We start from the raw sequence: 19,291 nt of genomic DNA on the forward strand, positions 1-19,291 counted from the left end.
TGTAATATCATTTTTCGTCACAATTGTTGATATCAGAAATTTTTGTTAAAGGCGCGTTTGCCACTACTTTTTACCTCGTTAAGAGGTGTTTTTGTTTGATATAGAAATACCCGGAAGGGATAGTTTTAAACACAGAAATTCAATGTCATTGATTTCGTCGGACGTTATTACTTCAGTCGTTAATTCTGAGTCAACTGCAATTAAAACTTCACCTCCACGTCGGGACGGACGATCAAGCCAGTAAGTTGTGTACTTACTTGGAAAAACTTCGGATCTAAAAATTTCCGGTTTTAACCAGCTTTTTGTAAACACAATAACATGGGAAGACAAGAAAAAACTATCAGTATACAATTTGGTTAACTTACTTTGTAAGCCCCTTGTATTCTGATAGGAAAGCTGAAGAAAAGAATCTAGTTTTTTGAGATAGATGAAGATGTAGATGTGGATGGATATTTAATGGGATTTCCAACTTCCCTTGAAAGAATTTTCTTGTTTTTAGCTTCGTACTCTTTAACAAAATTGCCTACAAGCCAAAAATTGGCTAAGCACATAGTTGCAAAATGAGCACAGGGAACAACGATCTTAAATAATGATACTTCCCTAGCATATGGAAAAATAAATCGTTCAACCTTTAGATCATCAATCTGAACTTTGTTAGGGATATAGGTCGTGATGTCCAGGGATGAAAGGTCGGGATTCAGCCGAGAAACAAAAATTTGTTTCCGCTGCGGTACACAGGTGACAGGTTTTGGTACTACGGCATTTATGGCTGCACTACCAGTTTCAGTCGGTACTCCGGTACTTAACATGCGGCGTTGGAATTATTATTGTATTATTTATCAGAGATTTTTCGGGCATCTTAGATCGACTGCTGTGCTGCCGACCCCGGATCGTCAGAGAGAGTTTGGAGGCCAAAGTAGAGAAGGTGGTGACCTCATACAACATCTGGAGTTTGAAATTGCAGATATGCGAAGTCTGGAGAAGCAAGTGGGTGAGCTACCCGCAAAAATATATGCTCAGGAAAATGCTGATGGCCATTGCGAAGTCAGATTGCACGATGTGCCCTACAAAGAGGGCGAATCGCTAAAAAACTTTGTTTAATACACTCTCCTTTTCACTTGGAATCACACCGGCACCAAAACTTTTGGAGATTTTTAGGGTTAAAAAACGCAACGCGACGAGCACTATTGTTGACCCAATAATAAAACTCAAATTCGAGCGCTTGAGGGACAAAATAACTATGCTGTGGCACGCTGCCGAGTACAGGCGTACTCACAAGAAACCGCTGGTTCTGGAGTGTTAGGTGTAAATTCGAATGCGGCAATTTATTTAAACGAGCAAATAACGAAGGCAATCTATAAAATTTTTAAAAAGGAATGACTATGAAAAAAGAAAAGCTCCTATCAGCTGTTTTCTCTCGTCATGGTTTTTTTCACGTTAGAGTGCATGGGAGAGAAGATGTTAGGTGTCTGGAGACCATGCATAAGCTTTATCAGCTGCAGTTCGAATTGTCTCCAGAACAGCTGTCTGCGTCTAGTTCGTTTCGCACATAAATTAGCCTAACTTAACGCTAAAAATATATGTGTTCAACCAGAGACAAGTATCTTCAACAAAAGAGAAAACACATCAATTTTAATTGGCTGTATCTACCACACAAAACAACAGAATACTCTGAGCTTATTGATTTGTTATCCACCCTCTCATTGAAATACTCCGATGCAATTCTTGCTGGCGATTTCAACAGTAATATTTTAATTGAAAAGCATTTGTCAAACGATATGGAATCACTTGGTTTATTTCCTGTAAAGTATCCTACACATTTTTCCACTACCTGCAACACCCTACTTGATGTATTCTATGTTAGTGACTGTAAAAAAATTCAGAATTTTGAAATAAATATCGTTTTCTGCCTTTTCCAAACATGATCTGATCTTTTTCACCTACAACATTAATATTGACTACAATGACTATTACATAGAGTATAGGAACTTTGTCAACATTGACTATGCTTTACTTAGTGCTGATTTAGACTCTTGCGACTGGGATTCCTTATATTGCACTGCTGAGGCTAACACTCAGCTAGAAATTTTACAACGGAAAGTGAAAATCCTCTTTGACAGTGCAAAATGTGTAAACACAGGGCCATATCGTGGTTTAATTATAACATAAAAAATTTAATACAAACGCGCGACAAATCGTATGCGAAATGGAAACGTTACAAGACAGAGAATTTTTACAACGAATTTAAATCAAATAGAAAATTGGTTAATGAAACCATTGCAGAGGCGAAACGAAATTACTACATACATAAATTCCAACATTCAAAAAACAATACAAATACATGGTCAATTTTAAGGGAATTGGGGATCGGCAATATTAAACCAACCTTAAGCTGTGATCATCAAGATCAATGATCTAAATCATAAGTTTTTGCAATCGACCGTACCTAAAATCACTAATAACACCTACCTGACATCCCTTGAATCTTGTGATAGAAATAGCTGTGATATTATTTTTAGTTTAAATTGTGTCAGCCAGTACGATGTCCTTAAATCAATTTTAAGCTTTAAATTCAACGCAACGGGTTTAGATGAGATAAATCCAAAATTTTTAAAAGTAATCCTTCCCAAAATTCTTCCTGTAATAACACACATTTTAAACTGCTGCATCACCACCTCTACGTTTCCCAAATCCTGTAAAATACCAAAAATATTACCAATTCCCAAATCAAGTACAGAATATCGACCTATTGCCATCCTGCCTTTTTTGTCAAAAGTTTTTGAGCGGCTATTTGCTAACCAAATTGTGAGTTTTATGGATGCACACAATGTTTTATCAGAGAAACAGTCCGGTTTTCGGAAGAACAAAAGTTGCACAACAGCTGTTTTAACAAGAAAAAAAGGAAGCTTCGGCAAGCCGAAGTTTATATACCCTTGCAGCTATAATTATTAAATTTAAAAACACAAAAAATGATATTCCCAATAGTATAAGATAATATGTCAAAAAACACCGAAGCTATAATTTGTTTCATATTATTTTCCTACCAATTTTCCGATCGTTCCTATGGCAGCTATATGATATAGTCGTCCGATTATGATAAAATTAAATTCGAAATTCAGAACTAATTAAAAAATGTTATTTCCAAGCGTTGGAGGTTATATGTTGAAAAACACCGAAGCTGTAATTTGTTTCATATTATTTTCCACCAATTTTCCGATTGTTGCTATGGCAGCTATATGATATAATCGTCCGATTTCGATAAAATTTAATTCGAAATTCAAAACTAATTAAAAAATGTTATTTCCAAGCTTAGGAGGTTATATGCTAAAAAACACCAAAGATATAATTTTTTTTAAATTTTTTTGTCCGATTATTCCTATGGGAGCTATAAGATATAGTTGTCCGATCATGCTGGTTCCGACTTATATACTACCTGCAAAAGATATAAGACTTTTGGGAAAGTTTCAGCCCGATAGCTTTAAAACTGAGAGACTAGTTTGCGTAGAAACGGACGGACAGACGGACATGGCTAGATCGACTCGTCTAGTCATGCTGATCAAGAATATATATATATATATATATATATAGAATATATATATATATATATATATGGGGTCGGAAACGTCTCCTTCACTGCGTTGCAAACTTCTGACTGAAATCAAAACACCCTCTGCAAGGGTATAAAAATCACTGAAGGTATTAGACTACAAATGGTTAGATGCAATATTACTTTATTGATGCTTTTAGATTTTAGTAAGGTTTTTGACACGGTAATCCACGAAATTCTTTTAACTAAACTAAGTCGTCTTTATATGTTTTCAACCTCTGCAACAAGTTTTATGAAATCCTACTTATCTCAACGATCACAACTGGTAGCTACACAATCATCAAAATCATCTATTCTGTCCGTAAAACGTGGTGTACCGCAGGTGTCCATTCTTTGACCTCTTTTGTTGAGTCTGTATGTTAACGATTTTCCAAATATTCTAACAAAATGTGACATGCACACGTATGCCGACGACGTCCAACTATATGTAAGCTGTTCTGTTAGCCGAATTAATGAATGTGTTCGTGTCTGTAACAGTGAATTAGACATGGTTTGTAAATGGGCAGAGCGAAATAAATTATCCCTAAAACCCCTCAAATCAAAATTCATAGTAATACATAACCGATGTTTTAACACAGACCATCTGTAAAAACTTTCCTTAAATGGTCAACAATTAAACTATGTTGACAGAGCGAGCAACTTGGGGTTTACAATAAATTCCACTCTGTCCTGTAGTAATCACGTAAATTGCACGATTGGAAAAATGTATGGGATTCTTAGACAACTTAACGACACAAAAACCTTTATTAATAAATTTAAAAATCCTTATTGCGAAAACTAAGCTGACACCACTACTATTCTATGGAGTCTAAATCTTTGGAAATTGTGATGCTACTAGCCAGCACAAACTCCTTGTAGCCTTCAATAATGTAGCGAGATATATATTTAATTGCAGGGGCACAGATCGAATCTCTGATGCAACTTTAAACATTTTTGATATGCCGCTAAAAGTCTGGATCGAGTACAAAACACTAGTACTGTTGCACAAAGTAATATCAACTTACGAGCCAAAATATCTCTTTAGCAAACTAAAATTCAGCGCTACCAAAAGAACAAACAATCTAATTTGTCAAAAAGTAAAACATGCCTATGCTGAGAAACACTTTTTTATCTGTGCTGTACATTCTTGGAATAAACTACCACATCCATTAAAAACAATTAAGTCTGCCACGCAATTCAAAGCGAAATTACACACACATCTTCAAAGCAGTATATAATTTAAAACAAAACTTAGTCCTTAAGAATTTAATGTTTCATATGTCAAATGTCATAGCTTAAATGTCTTGTATTAGAACTATATAATTAAGAAATTTTTATTATGTTCATGAAGTAAATTGAATTGTGACTAGCGCACTAATTTATAAGTATTCTTGTACTTGTAGCGTTAGAAAGAGTTAAAACCAAAACAAATAAATAAAATAAAAAACAAAAAAATGGTGTCTAATAAAAGGGGAAAACCGTCCAAATTTGAAATTTGTGAAACTTTTACATCATTTATTGAAGTAAGAAATTAATCTGCTGACGGTATTTCAAATCTCATTATATCATCAATTAAGCAAAAAGTATTGAATATTCAAAAATTGATTGGACAAGGCTACGACAGCGCAGCCGTTATGAGTGGACGTTTAGGAGGTGTTTAAAAAAATCATGGAAGTAGCACCGATGCTTTGTTCGTTCATTGCGCGGCTCACAATTTGAATATTGTGTTAAAAAAATGCGGTTCGGGTAAATTCAGAAATCTCTCGTTTCTATGATATTCTACAAAATGTTTACAATTTTTTCGGTAACAGTATTGTACTGTGGAAAAACTTGCAAACATCTACAGAAGAGAAAAATATCTCCAAAACAACCATAAGAACATTAAGTCCAACTTTTTAAGGCACTTATGACTCGCGCTGAAGAAAAGATTGCCTGATATTACGAACAATTGGTCACGTATTGTTTTTACCAGTAAAAAGTCTAGCGAAAGAAACGAAACGTTGGGACTTCATAAACGTGTTGAGTCCCTAGATTTAGTTTGTTGCTTGGTCATTTTGTCAAAGTTTTTGAAAAAATTAATGTTTTAATTAATGTTCTTCCAGCAGAAGTGATAAATTTTATAAGGGCAGAAACTTATTGGAAAATTTTTTTTTAGGTTTAATTTCTTAATATTTTTGAACAATTTAAATGAGATTTTGCTCTTATTATCAATACCCATATAGATGCTAAAATTCATTAAAAATGTATAACCAACTTATAGCAAATCAGGTTGCGCTAGGGGCTAGTTGGAGTTCTTTGCTAAATATCTCCGTCCCTCTCGCACTCTCTTTAACTTATTAACGGGTATTTGATGAGTCGATGCTATCGACGTTCTCTTTTTCTTAATGTATTGGATCGCCTTGTGAAAGCATTTGCCGAGGTCGGACTGTTTAATAAACTGAAAGTAAATAATGAAAAATATAATTATCAACGCACGTGTAAACTTAATTTTGCCGACGCACTTATTAAAAACGCTTGTCTTCCGTCGATTAACACCAAAAGAATGAGCGAAGTCAAGTCGATTTTCTTACTCCTTTACGCGCTTTTTGTTTAGTTTTGCTTTTCTAAGGTGATTGGTAAAAGAGAATAATTGAAATACCAAATTAAGACTCTTCGAGCAGATTAAAGGTTCTTTGTGCTTTGTGGTCTTTTCTTTGAGCCTTTTAAAAGTGACATCATCATATTTGCATCAGTACCTTGTAGGGTATCGTGACGAATATTTTGTAGAATGTGAAGACTTCATTTTTTTGTTAACATAATATTTGTTTCTTTTCTAAGCCAATAACTTAATAAACAATTATTATACCCGTTACTCGTAGAGTAAAAGGGTATACTAGATTTGTCGGAAAGTATGCAACAGGCAGAAGGAAGCGTTTCCGACCCCATAAAGTATATATATTATTGATCAGGATCACTAGCCGAGTCGATCTAGCCATGTCCGTCTGTCCATATGAACGCTGAGATCTCGGAAATTATAAGAGCTAGGCTATTAAGATATATAATGCAGATTCCTAAGCTTCTTGCGCAGTGCAAGTCCTCCCAAAACTGTGGCTGCTACAGTTTTGATGCAAGAATAAAAATTTTAATTGAAATGTATTGTTCTCATCAAAACCTATCGATTGACCCAAAAAAAGTTTGCCACGCCCACTTTAATGCCCACAAGACACCCAAACACTTCAAAAAATCGTACATATGAACGCGGATATCTCGGAAACTATGAAAGATAGAAAATTGGGATTTCAGATTAAGATTCTCTGGCCTTGTACGCAGCACAAGTTTGTTACACGAATATGCCACGCCCAAAAGCCGCCCAATCCTGTGGCGCCCACAATTTTCATGCTAGATAAAAAATCTTAACTGGTATGCAATAGTCTCGTCAATACCTAGCGATTGATCAAAAAAATGTTGCCACGCCCACTCTAACCCATAACGCTTAAATCTGTCTACGGCCCACATAACCATATATTGAGATCACGGGTAGTTGGCGCATTTTAGTCTCGCTTTACTGCTTGCATATCTCCATTTCCCTTTGGTCCCTTTAGCTGAGTAACGGGTATCTGATAGTCGATGTACTCGACTTTAGCATTCTTTCTTGTTTATTGTTGATTTTTCTGAACTTGAAATTGAAGAACTTAATTTGTTGAATTTAGACCCAGAAGTAAAGTAGGCATTTTTTAAGTGTACAGATAATACTTTACTCCATTACGTACATTTTTAACTTTTCTTAAACAAGAAAAAAAATTTTCACATCTGAACAAAGTTTTAGTGTGTACTTACCAGTTCGTCACCTTACCATACTTAAACAATTTATAAGTTTATTGTGTTTATTATTTCTATAATTACCCCCTGCTTATTAAAACCATACATGCCAATCGACTAGCGGAAACGTTGTTGTTATTGCTCGTTGTTTTTTTTTTCTGGAAGGCGGCGCCTTTTTTCGTGTTTTTCACTTGCGGTTACACATTTGATAGAGTTGGTAGTTTATAGAAGTTTTCCAAACTACTTAATTTTTTTTGGTATTTATTAACATACTATTTGTTTCTTTTCTAAACGAGTAACTAAATAAACAATTATTTTTTGTTGATTTTTCTGAACTTGAAATTTAACAACTTAATTTGTAGAATTTAAACCCAGAACTAAAGTAGACATTTTTTAAGTGTACAGATAATACTGTACTCCGTTACGTACATTTTCAACTTTTCTTAAATAAGAAAAAAAAATTTGAGCCATATTTCTTTTTTTTAAACAAATTAATTACTATTATTTTTGTTTGAAGAAACTTTATGCATCAAAAAATTTAAGTTTTTATGTCGAGCAAAAAGTTTAAAACGTAGATGTTTAGACAAATTCGTCCTTTTCAATAAGTAAAGAATGGGATAATCAAACGGCATTTAAATTACCTTTCCATTGATGCCAAAGTTAACAAGAAGAAAGTTCAAATTATGTGTAATTAACTTTTGTTTTGTGAAAATACTTTTGACCACCCCTGTATGTAAAACAAGAAAGGAAGTTAACTTCGGCAAGCCGAAGTTTGTATACCCTTGAAGTTATAATTATTAAATTTAAAAATACAAAAAATGATATTCCCAATAGTATAGGATAATAGCTATAATTTGTTTCATATTATTTTTCCACCAATTTTCCGACCGCTCCTATGGCAGCTATATGATATAGTCGTCCGATTTTGATAAAATGTAATTCAAAATTCAAAACGAATTAAAAAAAATTTATTTCCAAGCTTAGGAGGTTATATGGTACAAAACACCAAAGATATAATTTTTTAAAATTTATTTTTTTGCAGATTATTTCTTTGGGAGCTATAAGATATAGTTTCCCGATCCGGCTGGTTCCGACTTATATACTACCTGCAAAAGATATAAGACTTTTGGGAAAGTTTCAGCCCGATAGCTTTAAAACTGAGAGACTAGTTTGCGTAGAAATGGACGGACAGATGGACATGGCTAGATCGACTCGTCTAGTCATGCTGATCAAGAATATATGTATATACTTTATGGGGTCGGAAACGTCTCCTTCACTGCGTTGCAAACTTCTGACTGATTCGATTTAGCGTCGCTTGTGAACGGTTGTTTACTCTTGTGCTCTGAATTTTTGTCTATTCTGTGATTTTTTGCGAGTGTTTTGTGTTTGTTTATTAACAAAGCTTAGTCTAACCGCTGGGTTAGTGTGTTTAGTGTTTTTTACTAGATCTCCCAGTGATTATAGTTATTTTAACATTTATATTAGATTTGTTTAATCTCCTAGCTTTGTTAGTGTAATTTTTATACTCACTAAACTTGCTAAAACTCTTTGATTCTCACTCTCTCTCCCGCTCTATATTACAACTGTAACTTAAACTCTCTCTGAACCTGCCAAATTTCTGGTAGACTTTTGGTGTGCTATTGTCTTGTCTCTCTCTCTCTCTCTTGCTTGCTTTACATTGTAACTGTTCCTGCGTAAAGTTGTCAGTGTCCCACAAGCAACGCTCAATCGATAGAAGATTTATTCTCTCGTGCTCTCTTACATTTAAATTAATACGCGATCTCGCGCTCTTATTTTTTTCATGTTTTGTGCCTTTGTGGTTTTGGAATTTGATCCCAGTGCCAAATTTACTTGAGGTATTTTTATACCCGTTACTCGTAGAGTAAAAGGGTATACTAGATTCGTCGGAAAGTATATAACAGGCAGAAGGATGCGTTTCCAAACCCATAAAGTATATATATTCTTGATCAGAATCACTAGCCGAGTCGATCTAGCCATGTCCGTCTGTCCGTATGAACGCTGAGATCTCGGAAACTATGAGAGTTACTATACTGGGATTAGGCACGCAGATTCCTGAGATTCCTGCGCAGCGCAAGTTTGTTTCAGTAGAGTGTCACGCCCACTCTAACGCCCACAAACCGCCCAAAACTGTGGCTCCTACAGTTTTGATGCTAGAATAAAAATTTTAACTGAAATGTAATGTTCTCATCAATACTTATCGATTGACCCAAAAAAAAGTTTGCCACGCCCACCCTAACGCCCACAAACCGCGAAAACCTGTGGCGCCCACAATTGTTATGCTAGATAAAAAAAAAAAATTTGCCACGCCCACTCTAACGCCCATAACGCTTAAACCTGTATACCGCCTGTAGGTGGCGCATTTTAATCTCGCTTTGCTGCTTGCATATCTCCATTTAGCTGAGTAACGGGTATCTGATGGTCGAGGTACTCGACTATAGCGTTCTTCCTTGTTCATATATTATTTTATTTTATTTCATTTCCTTTAAATGGCTCTTGTCTGCTCTAAGAAAAATTGTACTCTTTCGTCTTCAACTAAAGACCCTTTTATTTTCTGCTGGCTCTGCGAATCGATAATGCACGTTAAATGCGCAGGATTTACTGGTAGAGTCAAAGACTTCATTGATCTGAATTCTGGACTCATGTGGTCATGTGGATCCTGCAAGGAAATGGTAGTTGAGATGAGCGGCTTTATGAAGCAGACTCGAGACAGCCTTTTGAATCTCTCTGGTGCTTTTAAACAGCTCAATAAGGGGTTCAATTCCGTTTGTGCCCAATTTAATAATAAAAAATTACTAACTGAGTCGCCTAAACGTAAAAAAACCAGCTTAGCGGCAGTTAATACGGTCACGGTATCCACCCCAAATCCGAACTTGGTGGCTGCAGCAGTCTCTGTTGACACTGTGGTAAGTGAACCTACTGCGCCTATGGATACAGCTGTTTCAGGTAAAGTCACTGCTTCTCGAACCTTCTCGAAACCTTCAGTACCGGCTACGGTGCCGACCGTACCTATAGGTACAGAAGTTACCGTTTCTGGCTCTCAGCTTAGTGAGGTGCAATCTGCTGCTGGGGGACGTAAGAAATTATCAGTTGTTCCACATAGAAAATAATTATTTGTTTCGAGATTCACCTAAGATACCACATCTGAGGATGTTTTGGAATTTATACGTGAAAAATTCCCATCCGAGAATATTTCAGTTGAACAATTTAGATTTTCATTTGCTCGTAGTATATCGTCTTTTAAAATATTTGCTCCGCCTGATGCGTTTAAGGTACTACTTTCTGAAAGCTTTTGGCTTAATGATGATTTAGTAATAAAAGAATTTGTTCCCAATAAACCGAGAACAAATAACAGACCTTCCACTGCGCCAAAAAACTAAAAAGTTTATTTTTGGCTTATCAAAATGTTAGGGGACTAAATATGAAGCTACGCAAGCTTTATGATGACTTCTCTGCATTTACTGCTGATATTTTGGCTTTTACGGAAACTTTGCTGAAACCAGAGATATCTGACAATGAAGTTCTGTCAAACAATTTTAATGCCTATAGGACCGATCGCTCCTCACGTAGGGGAGGCGGTGTGCTGATTGCCGTTAGCACTAGCCTAACATCCGAGACAATTCACTCTGATACTCCTAATGAAATTGAATTTGTTAGTGTGAAAGTTTCCTTGCAATCATTCTCAATATTTGTTACATGTTCATATATTCCACCTGGCTCTGATTTAATAATTTATGAGCACCACCTGTCTGCAATAAAAACTGTTCTATCTCATCTTTCCGAAAGGGATCTTTTGATTGTTTTGGGTGACTTTAATCTCCCTGATATTTCTTGGTCTCCTCCTTCTGACTCACTAGTCGCTATACCTCTATCCGCCCATGATTTTGTAGATGGTCTTCTAGAATTATCGTTACAGCAGGTAAGCTTTATACGGAATTCATTAAATAGACAACTAGATCTTGTGTTTGTTTCAGACCCATCTGAAGTCACGGTATCTAGAATTGACGCTCTTGTTGTACCTGAAGACCGATATCATCCAACAATAGAATTGACAATCTGCCTCCCATGCGTTGATACCCTCTCTCCTTTAGTTTCTCAAACTAAAGTGAGATGTTTCCGAAAATGTAACTATAAAAAACTTAACGACATGATTTCTCAATATAATTGGACAGAATTGTACAATTGTATGGATATTGAAAGTGCCACTGAACACTTTTATATAGTGTTAAATACTTTTTTTAATGAATGCGTTCCTGATAGGTTTCCTTCAGAGACAAACAGACCACCTTGGTTTACCAATGCGCTTCAAAGATAAAAAGTATAAGAAATCGGGTAAGCCATCTGATTTTTTGAAATATGTGGTGGCTCGATCGGATTTTAATGTTCTCAAAAGTCATTGCTATTCTATGTATTTAAGTCGATGTAAATTTGAATTTTCAAATGATCCGAAGCAGTTTTATAACTTTGTCAATGCCAAGCGTATGTCGTCAGCATTGCCTTCATCGGTACGTTTTAACTCAATGGAGGCATCGACGGATTCTGAAATTGCTGATTTATTTGCCGAGTTTTTCCAAACTACTTATAGTTCGGCTGCTTGGTCAAATTCTAACTACCCTAATCCCTTAAATAAGGCAAATTGTATTTTTACCGCTGAAATTACGGAAATTTCTCTCGTAAGAGACTTAGAAAAAACAACGCCAACTTATTCTCCCGGTCCTGATGGACTCCCCGGGTGTGTGCTTAAGTTTTGTGCGTCAACCATATGTAAACCGATTCTTAAACTTTTTAATTTGTCTATTTCATCGTCAGTTTTTCCTACTATCTGGAAGGACTCTTTTATCATTCCACTTCACAAAAAGGGTGCGAAGGCGGATGCCCAGAATTACAGAGGTATTTCTAAATTATCGGCAATTCCTAAAGCATTTGAACGTATTATTACTTCTCATTTGCAACATTTATGTTCCTCGCTAATATCACCGTGTCAGCATGGTTTTGTTAAGCGAAGATCGACCACCACCAACCTTCTGGAATTGTCATCTATTGTAATAAATGGATTTAAGAATAAAATGCAGACTGACGTTATATACACAGATTTTAGTAAGGCCTTTGACTCTGTCAACCACTCTCTTCTCTTATTCAAATTAAATCAGCTTGGGTTTCCACGTAATCTATTAACTTGGATTTCAAGTTATTTGAATGGTAGGACTCAGAGGGTTATATTCAAGAACGCTGCCTCAAAACTGATCTATGTGACATCTGGAGTGCCTCAGGGTAGTCATTTGGGCCCTTTGCTGTTTACTTTGTTTATTAACGATCTTCCCTCTATCATAACACATTCTTGTGTACTAATGTATGCTGATGATGTTAAGCTTTGTTTATCACATAATGATATAGCGTCGGGTTTCAACTTACAGTCAGATATTAATTGTTTTCAGGGATGGTGTGAGTATAACCTTTTAAATTTGAACTGCCTTAAATGCAACGTTATGACTTTTCATAGAGGTACTCCTACTTTTGTTAGTTACTCTCTTCAAAATACGCCACTCGACCGTATATATTCAGTTAATGACTTAGGCGTTCTTCTGGACCCAAAACTTAAATTTGACTGCCACATAATGTCCACTGTCAGCAAGGCCATGAGTGTTCTTGGGTTTATAAAGCGTTGGTCAAAAGAATTTGATGACCCTTATACAACCAAATTATTATTTACCTCCCTTGTCCGTCCTATTTTGGAATATTGTTCTTCGGTTTGGAGTCCGCAATATCAAGTGCATATCGACCGTATTGAGTCGGTACAAAAAAATTTCTTCTTTTTGCCCTTCGTAGTTTGAGCTGGAATGAAAACATAAGGCTACCTTCCTATCAGAGTAGATTACTATTGCTTAATTTACCTACCCTTGCAAATCGTAGAACAATGCTTGGTACTATTTTTATGCAAAATCTTATAAGAGGTGTTATTGATTCTGTAGAACTTGTAAGCCGCCTAACTTTCAATGTTCCTGTTAGACTAACACGAAATTATTATCCCCTAACTTTGCCACGATGTACATCTAATTTTTGTCTGCACGAGCCCTTTCGCGTTCTATGTAATAATTATAACAACCTTTATCATTTAATTTGCACTTCAACTTCTATCCCGGTATTAAAAACTAATACCTCATTTGCTTTATTCTTAGATGCTTCTTTTATTTTCATTTGTGTCCCGTCTCTATTTGCTTTTTGTATCTTCCTCGCGAACTCGTATTTTTTGCCCAAATTGATAAAAGGGCCCCGCGCGTAACAAGCACGTGCTTGGTGTCGTTGGGCCACTTGTTTGTACTGCATCAACGTCCATCATTATATCAATATACCCTCTGCAAGGGTATAAAAAGCACGTCACAAAATTTTGGCAGAGTGGCAGTCTATGAATTGAGTCTCCTACCTGCGGGCGGTCCAAGTATCCAATTGTCTGATGGGTGTTAAATAAACCCAATGAATTTCCGATGAAAAGGGCAATGAAAAATTAGATGTTTTAGTGCACTTTCACATTTTTTTCGTTTTACTTTTTAAAAAGCGAAAATTGATTCTTGGGCCTACCCCCAAATATATTCGTAGGCAACAACAACTTTCGATTTCTCAAAGGCCGATATATGTAACATCACGTAAATTAATCGCAAACAGCTGTCTAAGTAGGAAGAAACGGTGAGAAAATGAAACATTCCGATGACGAAAAGAAACCAAACACTTTCCGAAAACGAGGGAGAGAACGCAAAACGAAAAAGGGTAGTGAAAGCGCCGAAGGGTGCCTGAATGTTTATTATGACAGCGAATAATATGCCAATATGTTTTTTATACCAAACCATAGAAAAGCATATTTATACCCGTTTATTTATTGTACTCTGTTGCCAAAAGTTTAAAACTTAAGGTATAGGGAGGAATCGGCCATACTTGCTGAGACTTTCGGCCGGACTAAATTGTAATTACATATTTACTTAATAACTAGAAATTTACATATGAATGGGAAGAGATTGACAATTTAAATGAGTTGATCAGATAGTTTTATATTTGAGTTACTAGGTCTATGTGTTTGAAATGCGGTGCAGTCGTTAAGGATATGTGAGATCGAGATGGCGTCTGTGGTGCAGAATCGGCATTGGCTGTTTATTGGCTGGGAGAATCGGTATTCGTGTGTCAGTTTTGTGTGTCCTAGTCGAAGCCTGATGATTTTAGTAATTTCTTTCCTTGGCAAGCTGCAAAGTTGTGCGTTTATACCCGTTACTTTACGAGGGTATACTAGATTCTTCGGAAAGTATGTAACAGGCAGAAGGAAGCGTTTCCGACCCCATAAGGTACATATATATATTCTTGATCAGGATCACTAGCCAAGTCGATCTAGCCATGTCCGTCTTTCCATCTGTCCGACTGTCCGTATAAACGCTGAGATCTCGGAAACTATAAGAGTAAAGCTATTGGAATTTGGCAAGCAGATTCCTGAGCTTATTTGGTGCAAGAATAAAAATGTTAACTAAATTGTATTGTTCTCATCAATACCTATCGATTGGCCCAAAAAAATATGTCAACGCTCACTTTACCGCCCAGAAACCTCAAACAATCGTAAGTATGAACGCCGATATCTCCGAAACTATCAAAGATAGAGAATTGGGATTTAAGATTTAGACTCAGTACGCAGCGCAAACCGCATAAGCCTGTAGCGATATGTGTTAGTTTCGTCAATACCTATCGACTGACAAAAAAAAAGTTTGCCACGCCCACTCTAACCCTCATAACGATCAAATTTAATTAAAAACTGTCCAAATAACCATATATTGAGATCACGGGTAGGTGACCCATTTCAATCTCGCTATGCTGCTTGCATATCTCCATATCCCTTTGGTCCTTTTAGCTGAATAACGGGTATCTGATAGTCGAGGTAATCGCCTATTCCATTCTTCCTTGTTATTTTTATTATACCCTTGCAGAGGGTATTATGATTTCAGTCAGAAGTTTGTAACACAGTGAAGAAGACGTCTCAAACCCCATAAAGTATATATATTATTGATCAGCATGACTAGACGAGTCGATCTAGCCATGTCCGTCTGTTCGTCCGTTTCTACGCAAACTAGTCTCGCAGTTTTGAAGCTATCGGGCTAAAACTTTCCCAAAAGTCTTCTTTCTTTTGCAGGTAGTATATAAGTCGGAACCAGCCGTATCGGACAACTATATCTTATAGCTCTCATAAGAATAATAAAAAAAAAAATTTAAAGAAATTATTTTTTGGTGTTTATTAACATATAACCTCCTACGCTTAGAAATAACATTTTTAAATTAGTTCTGAGTTTCGGACGACTGTATCATATAGCTGCCATACGAACTATCGGAAAATTGGTGGAAAAATAATATGAATCAAATTATAGCTATAATCCTATACTACTGGGAATATCATTTTTTGTATTTTTAAATTTAATAATTATAACTGCAAGGGTATACAAACTTCGGCTTGCCTAAGTTACCTTCCTTTCATGTTATTTATTGTGTTCGAAAATACATAAAATTCATAGTATAAGCATAGTAATTATGTGACACATAACAAAAATTGTAGAGCATTCCAAGTCAGACACCACCATTTAAGAATTCCCTGTGAGAAAATCATATAGCCGCTCTTAACGTTTGCGATATACGTTCGATAAATCGATATTCTGTTAAACACATCGGACCAATTTCCGTTTTGATACAGTTGCGGCAACAAAAATAGCACCAAAGTGTGGGCAATTTTTCTTTCTGCTATTTTTTGCAATATTTTTATTCTGTGTGTACGGGTAAGTAGGGTTACATATCCTTTAACTAAAATAAAAGTGGTTGTGGGCGTAATGCGGATAGTTTTTAAAACTTCGATACATTTATGATGAAAGTAGCATAATTATGCGGCAACAAAAATAGCACTATTAACGGTTTTTGGGTATAAAACTTCATTGGCTCAGATTTGTTGGCTGTTTTTCGTTTTGTTGTATTAAGAATAAGTACTACTAAGTGAATTGGTAAAATAATGAATAAAATAGTGTTCCCAATGGGTCATTTAGCGCGCTGTAATGATACAGATAGAAGGACATTTAAAAAGCTAATTTATAAAGGCAATGCAAAAGATAAGTTAAGTTGAATCGTAGAATTCCTTAAAATAATGATTAGTAGTTACCTAAAACAAGAACACAAAAGAATAGCACGCAGTATGAAAGCCGCAATGACCCCATAACTGTTAAAAAGTCATGTGCACGAATGCAAGTAGGTCCCGTTTTAGGCGCCTATCAACTCGCTTTTTTTTTAATATTTGTACGTACATAAAAAGTTGGATATAATGTACATAAACAAAAATTATGCGCTTGACGTCCAAAAAAAAATCTCCCTAGACTGCAGAGCATGAAATAGAAATAGAAATCAGAAATTGTGATGCAATTTTATTCGTAATACAAAACTTATTTATTTTGGAAGCTTTACCACGGTTATAAACCAAAAAAAATCAGATAGAAAGACGTCCAAAGTTTTAAAACATTTAGGGTAAATGGTATAAAGGGAACCTTACAAGCCCCAGAACTAAAACACATCGAAAATCTTTGCAGAAACGTTTAAAAATTATGTTTTTAATCCAAAACCAAAGAAAAAAAACTGCCCGTGAGCTATTTTGAAAGAGCCAGACAACAATTTTGCCAAGGGAAAATTCTGGTGTCTAGTGACGTCAAGGTCGGTCGTTGTTGTTGTTGTTGTTGCAGCCCAAGCTTTAGAACAATATTTTTTTACCTTAAGAGATGTATGAAATCATACATTTCAATCAAAAAAAATTTTAAAATCGCGTTATTTTTAAGTTTTTTAAGCCTTTTCTTTAAGTGGTGCTATTTTTGTTGCCGCATAACTTTGCTCCTTTTTTTAAAAATGTATCGAAATTTTAAAAACCATCCTCATTGTGGGCGTAACCACTTTTGTTTTAGTTAATAGATATGTAACCCTACTTACCCTTACAAACAGAATAAAAATATTGCAAAAAATTACCATTTTGTAGCAGAACGAAAAATTGCCCACACTTTGGTGCTATTTTTGTTGCCGCAGCTGTATATTTGCTATGAGTGCGATATTGTACCTAAATAACTAAGATTTCGGTTCAAAACAATGCTGTTTTTTCAAGTATGTTATTTTTTTCAATTTTAACAAGTAAAGAAAATTAATGCGCGGTGCTGGAGATAAAATAAAGGATCTGTTACTGTAAAATCCGGTATTATAAAAGCTTTTGAAAAACAACTGCACGATCCATTTTATGCTCTTTTATTTTTACCGCAATTGTACGTAACATTTGTTTTTCGTAAGCAGGTAAAATACATTAAGACAGCTAGTCACACCCAAAAGCAGCTCTGATCGAACCACTATGCCGCATAAAAATGTATTTGATGAAACTATATTGCGACCCAATTTAAATTTATTGATCGACTTAAGAATGGTTGGTAATTTCAAAGTGAACCCAATGGCTTAAAAAAGTGCCAAACTCACGCACTAACACCGATACAACGATAAGGTATTTTTTTGCTATAGGAAGGAAAGGAAATCAAGGGTTGGTATTGTAAATACTACGACGGTTTCCTTTCTAATACTCGTCATCTTAAATACAAAAAATTAGTCAAAGTTTACGTTTACTTGGTCAAACATGGCCCGTAACACACAACTCTAATACGCAGAAAAACAAGCCTCTTTTTCCGAATCCCGCACCAGAAGTTGTTTTGTGTTTAAACTTGAGGTAGATACTGGCGCCATTATTGGCCGACAGGTCAGGAGCCACAAATTATTGACGCTTCTGCGCATGTCAGTCATAAGGAGCTTTTCGATATTGCCTGATGCAGGCGTGTGTGCACAAACTACACTGTACCTACATTCAAATGTAGGTCGCCGCACAGAGCACTCTGCTTTGTCGACGATGTAAATACATTTTTGGCAGCAACAGGCGGCCGTCAAGTGAATTCCGTGAGCGGATCCTTTGGGCCCAATCTATCGATTTTAGTTAAATAACTATTTTTACAGTCATCCAAAAGTAATGTAATGTTTTAAAGTTACAGAACTGTATATGCATTGGTCAATTTGACCAAGAAAACTTTTTGGGTGTAGTTCAAATTGAGAACTATGTGCATAGGAATATTGTTTTCGCAAAAATACATACACTTGCCAGAAACAGTATGCATACAAGCATGTTTCGAAACTTTGAAGTTAAAAAAACGTGTTAAAAAAGTAAATTTATTAAGCTTTAATTGGATGTGACTCATAATATAAAAAAAATTCACAAAAAAGCAAAGCAACAAAGCCAAAAATGGAAACATCAGAAAAAGTATGCGCACATATCATTAATAAACGCTTATTTTGGACAAAGTATGTAGAATTTGGTACACAGTGAAAAAAGGAACGATACCCGTTTGATATGGTTTCCATGTCAAACGTAACATCGAAAAGTCTTCGAAAAAATAATGACTGTGCCTTTGTATTTTTTGTGTAACCGCAAGCTAACCAAAGGAGTGAGCTAAAGGCAAAGAGGCGGCTAACGCATCTGGTCTGTTTTTCAGAGCGGTACTCAGATGAGCTAAAATAAAAAAAAATTTAAGCTTTCGGTGTGGTTTTGCAAAAGCGGCCTTAAAACGAAAAATTAAAAATGGAAGGCAAAAACCCAAAACGCCCCAGTCGGACCGTCAGGCATGTCGTGCTTGATTCCACAATAATAATTTCCATAGGAAAATTTCCGGGGTTGGCACCACGTGAACTTTTTCAGGGGGTTTCAGGCCTTTTTCCATAGGAATTTCCTAGGGAAAACGGTCGCAAACGTTTCAGTACTGAAAATTTTGGACAGCCTTAATAAAAGCGAATGAACTTTCTCCATAATGGGTATGT

At 35.8% G+C, this 19,291-nt stretch overlaps 2 protein-coding genes and 1 long non-coding RNA gene across 39 annotated transcripts in view; 1 reads left to right on the plus strand and 2 right to left on the minus strand.

The window, feature by feature from the left end:
• Positions 1–19,291, minus strand: part of LOC139354007 (uncharacterized) — a 978,888-nt gene that overhangs the window by 369,163 nt on the left and 590,434 nt on the right. The window lies entirely within an intron of this gene.
• The window catches only part of LOC139354013 (uncharacterized), a 171,067-nt gene that overhangs the window by 134,833 nt on the left and 16,943 nt on the right, over positions 1–19,291 (plus strand). For 2 of the 28 annotated variants that reach the window (XR_011605085.1, XR_011605083.1), the window contains exon 1: positions 17,463–17,706. The exons of 1 other annotated variant lie outside the window; for it this stretch is intronic. The gene's annotated coding sequence lies outside the window, so the exon portion shown is untranslated. 25 more of the 28 variants (XR_011605087.1, XM_070998231.1, XM_070998227.1 and 22 more) reach the window with 20 other exon arrangements.
• LOC139354021 (uncharacterized) lies at positions 5,696–18,143 on the minus strand. Its single transcript, XR_011605111.1, has 3 exons — positions 18,056–18,143; positions 6,088–6,189; positions 5,696–6,023 (listed from the first exon to the last, which is right to left on the minus strand). It is a non-coding gene; the product is annotated as an uncharacterized lncRNA (long non-coding RNA).

This window comes from Drosophila suzukii (genome assembly GCF_043229965.1).
Source record: "Drosophila suzukii chromosome 2 unlocalized genomic scaffold, CBGP_Dsuzu_IsoJpt1.0 scf_2c, whole genome shotgun sequence".
In the NCBI taxonomy this organism is placed as follows: Eukaryota; Metazoa; Arthropoda; class Insecta; order Diptera; family Drosophilidae; genus Drosophila; species Drosophila suzukii.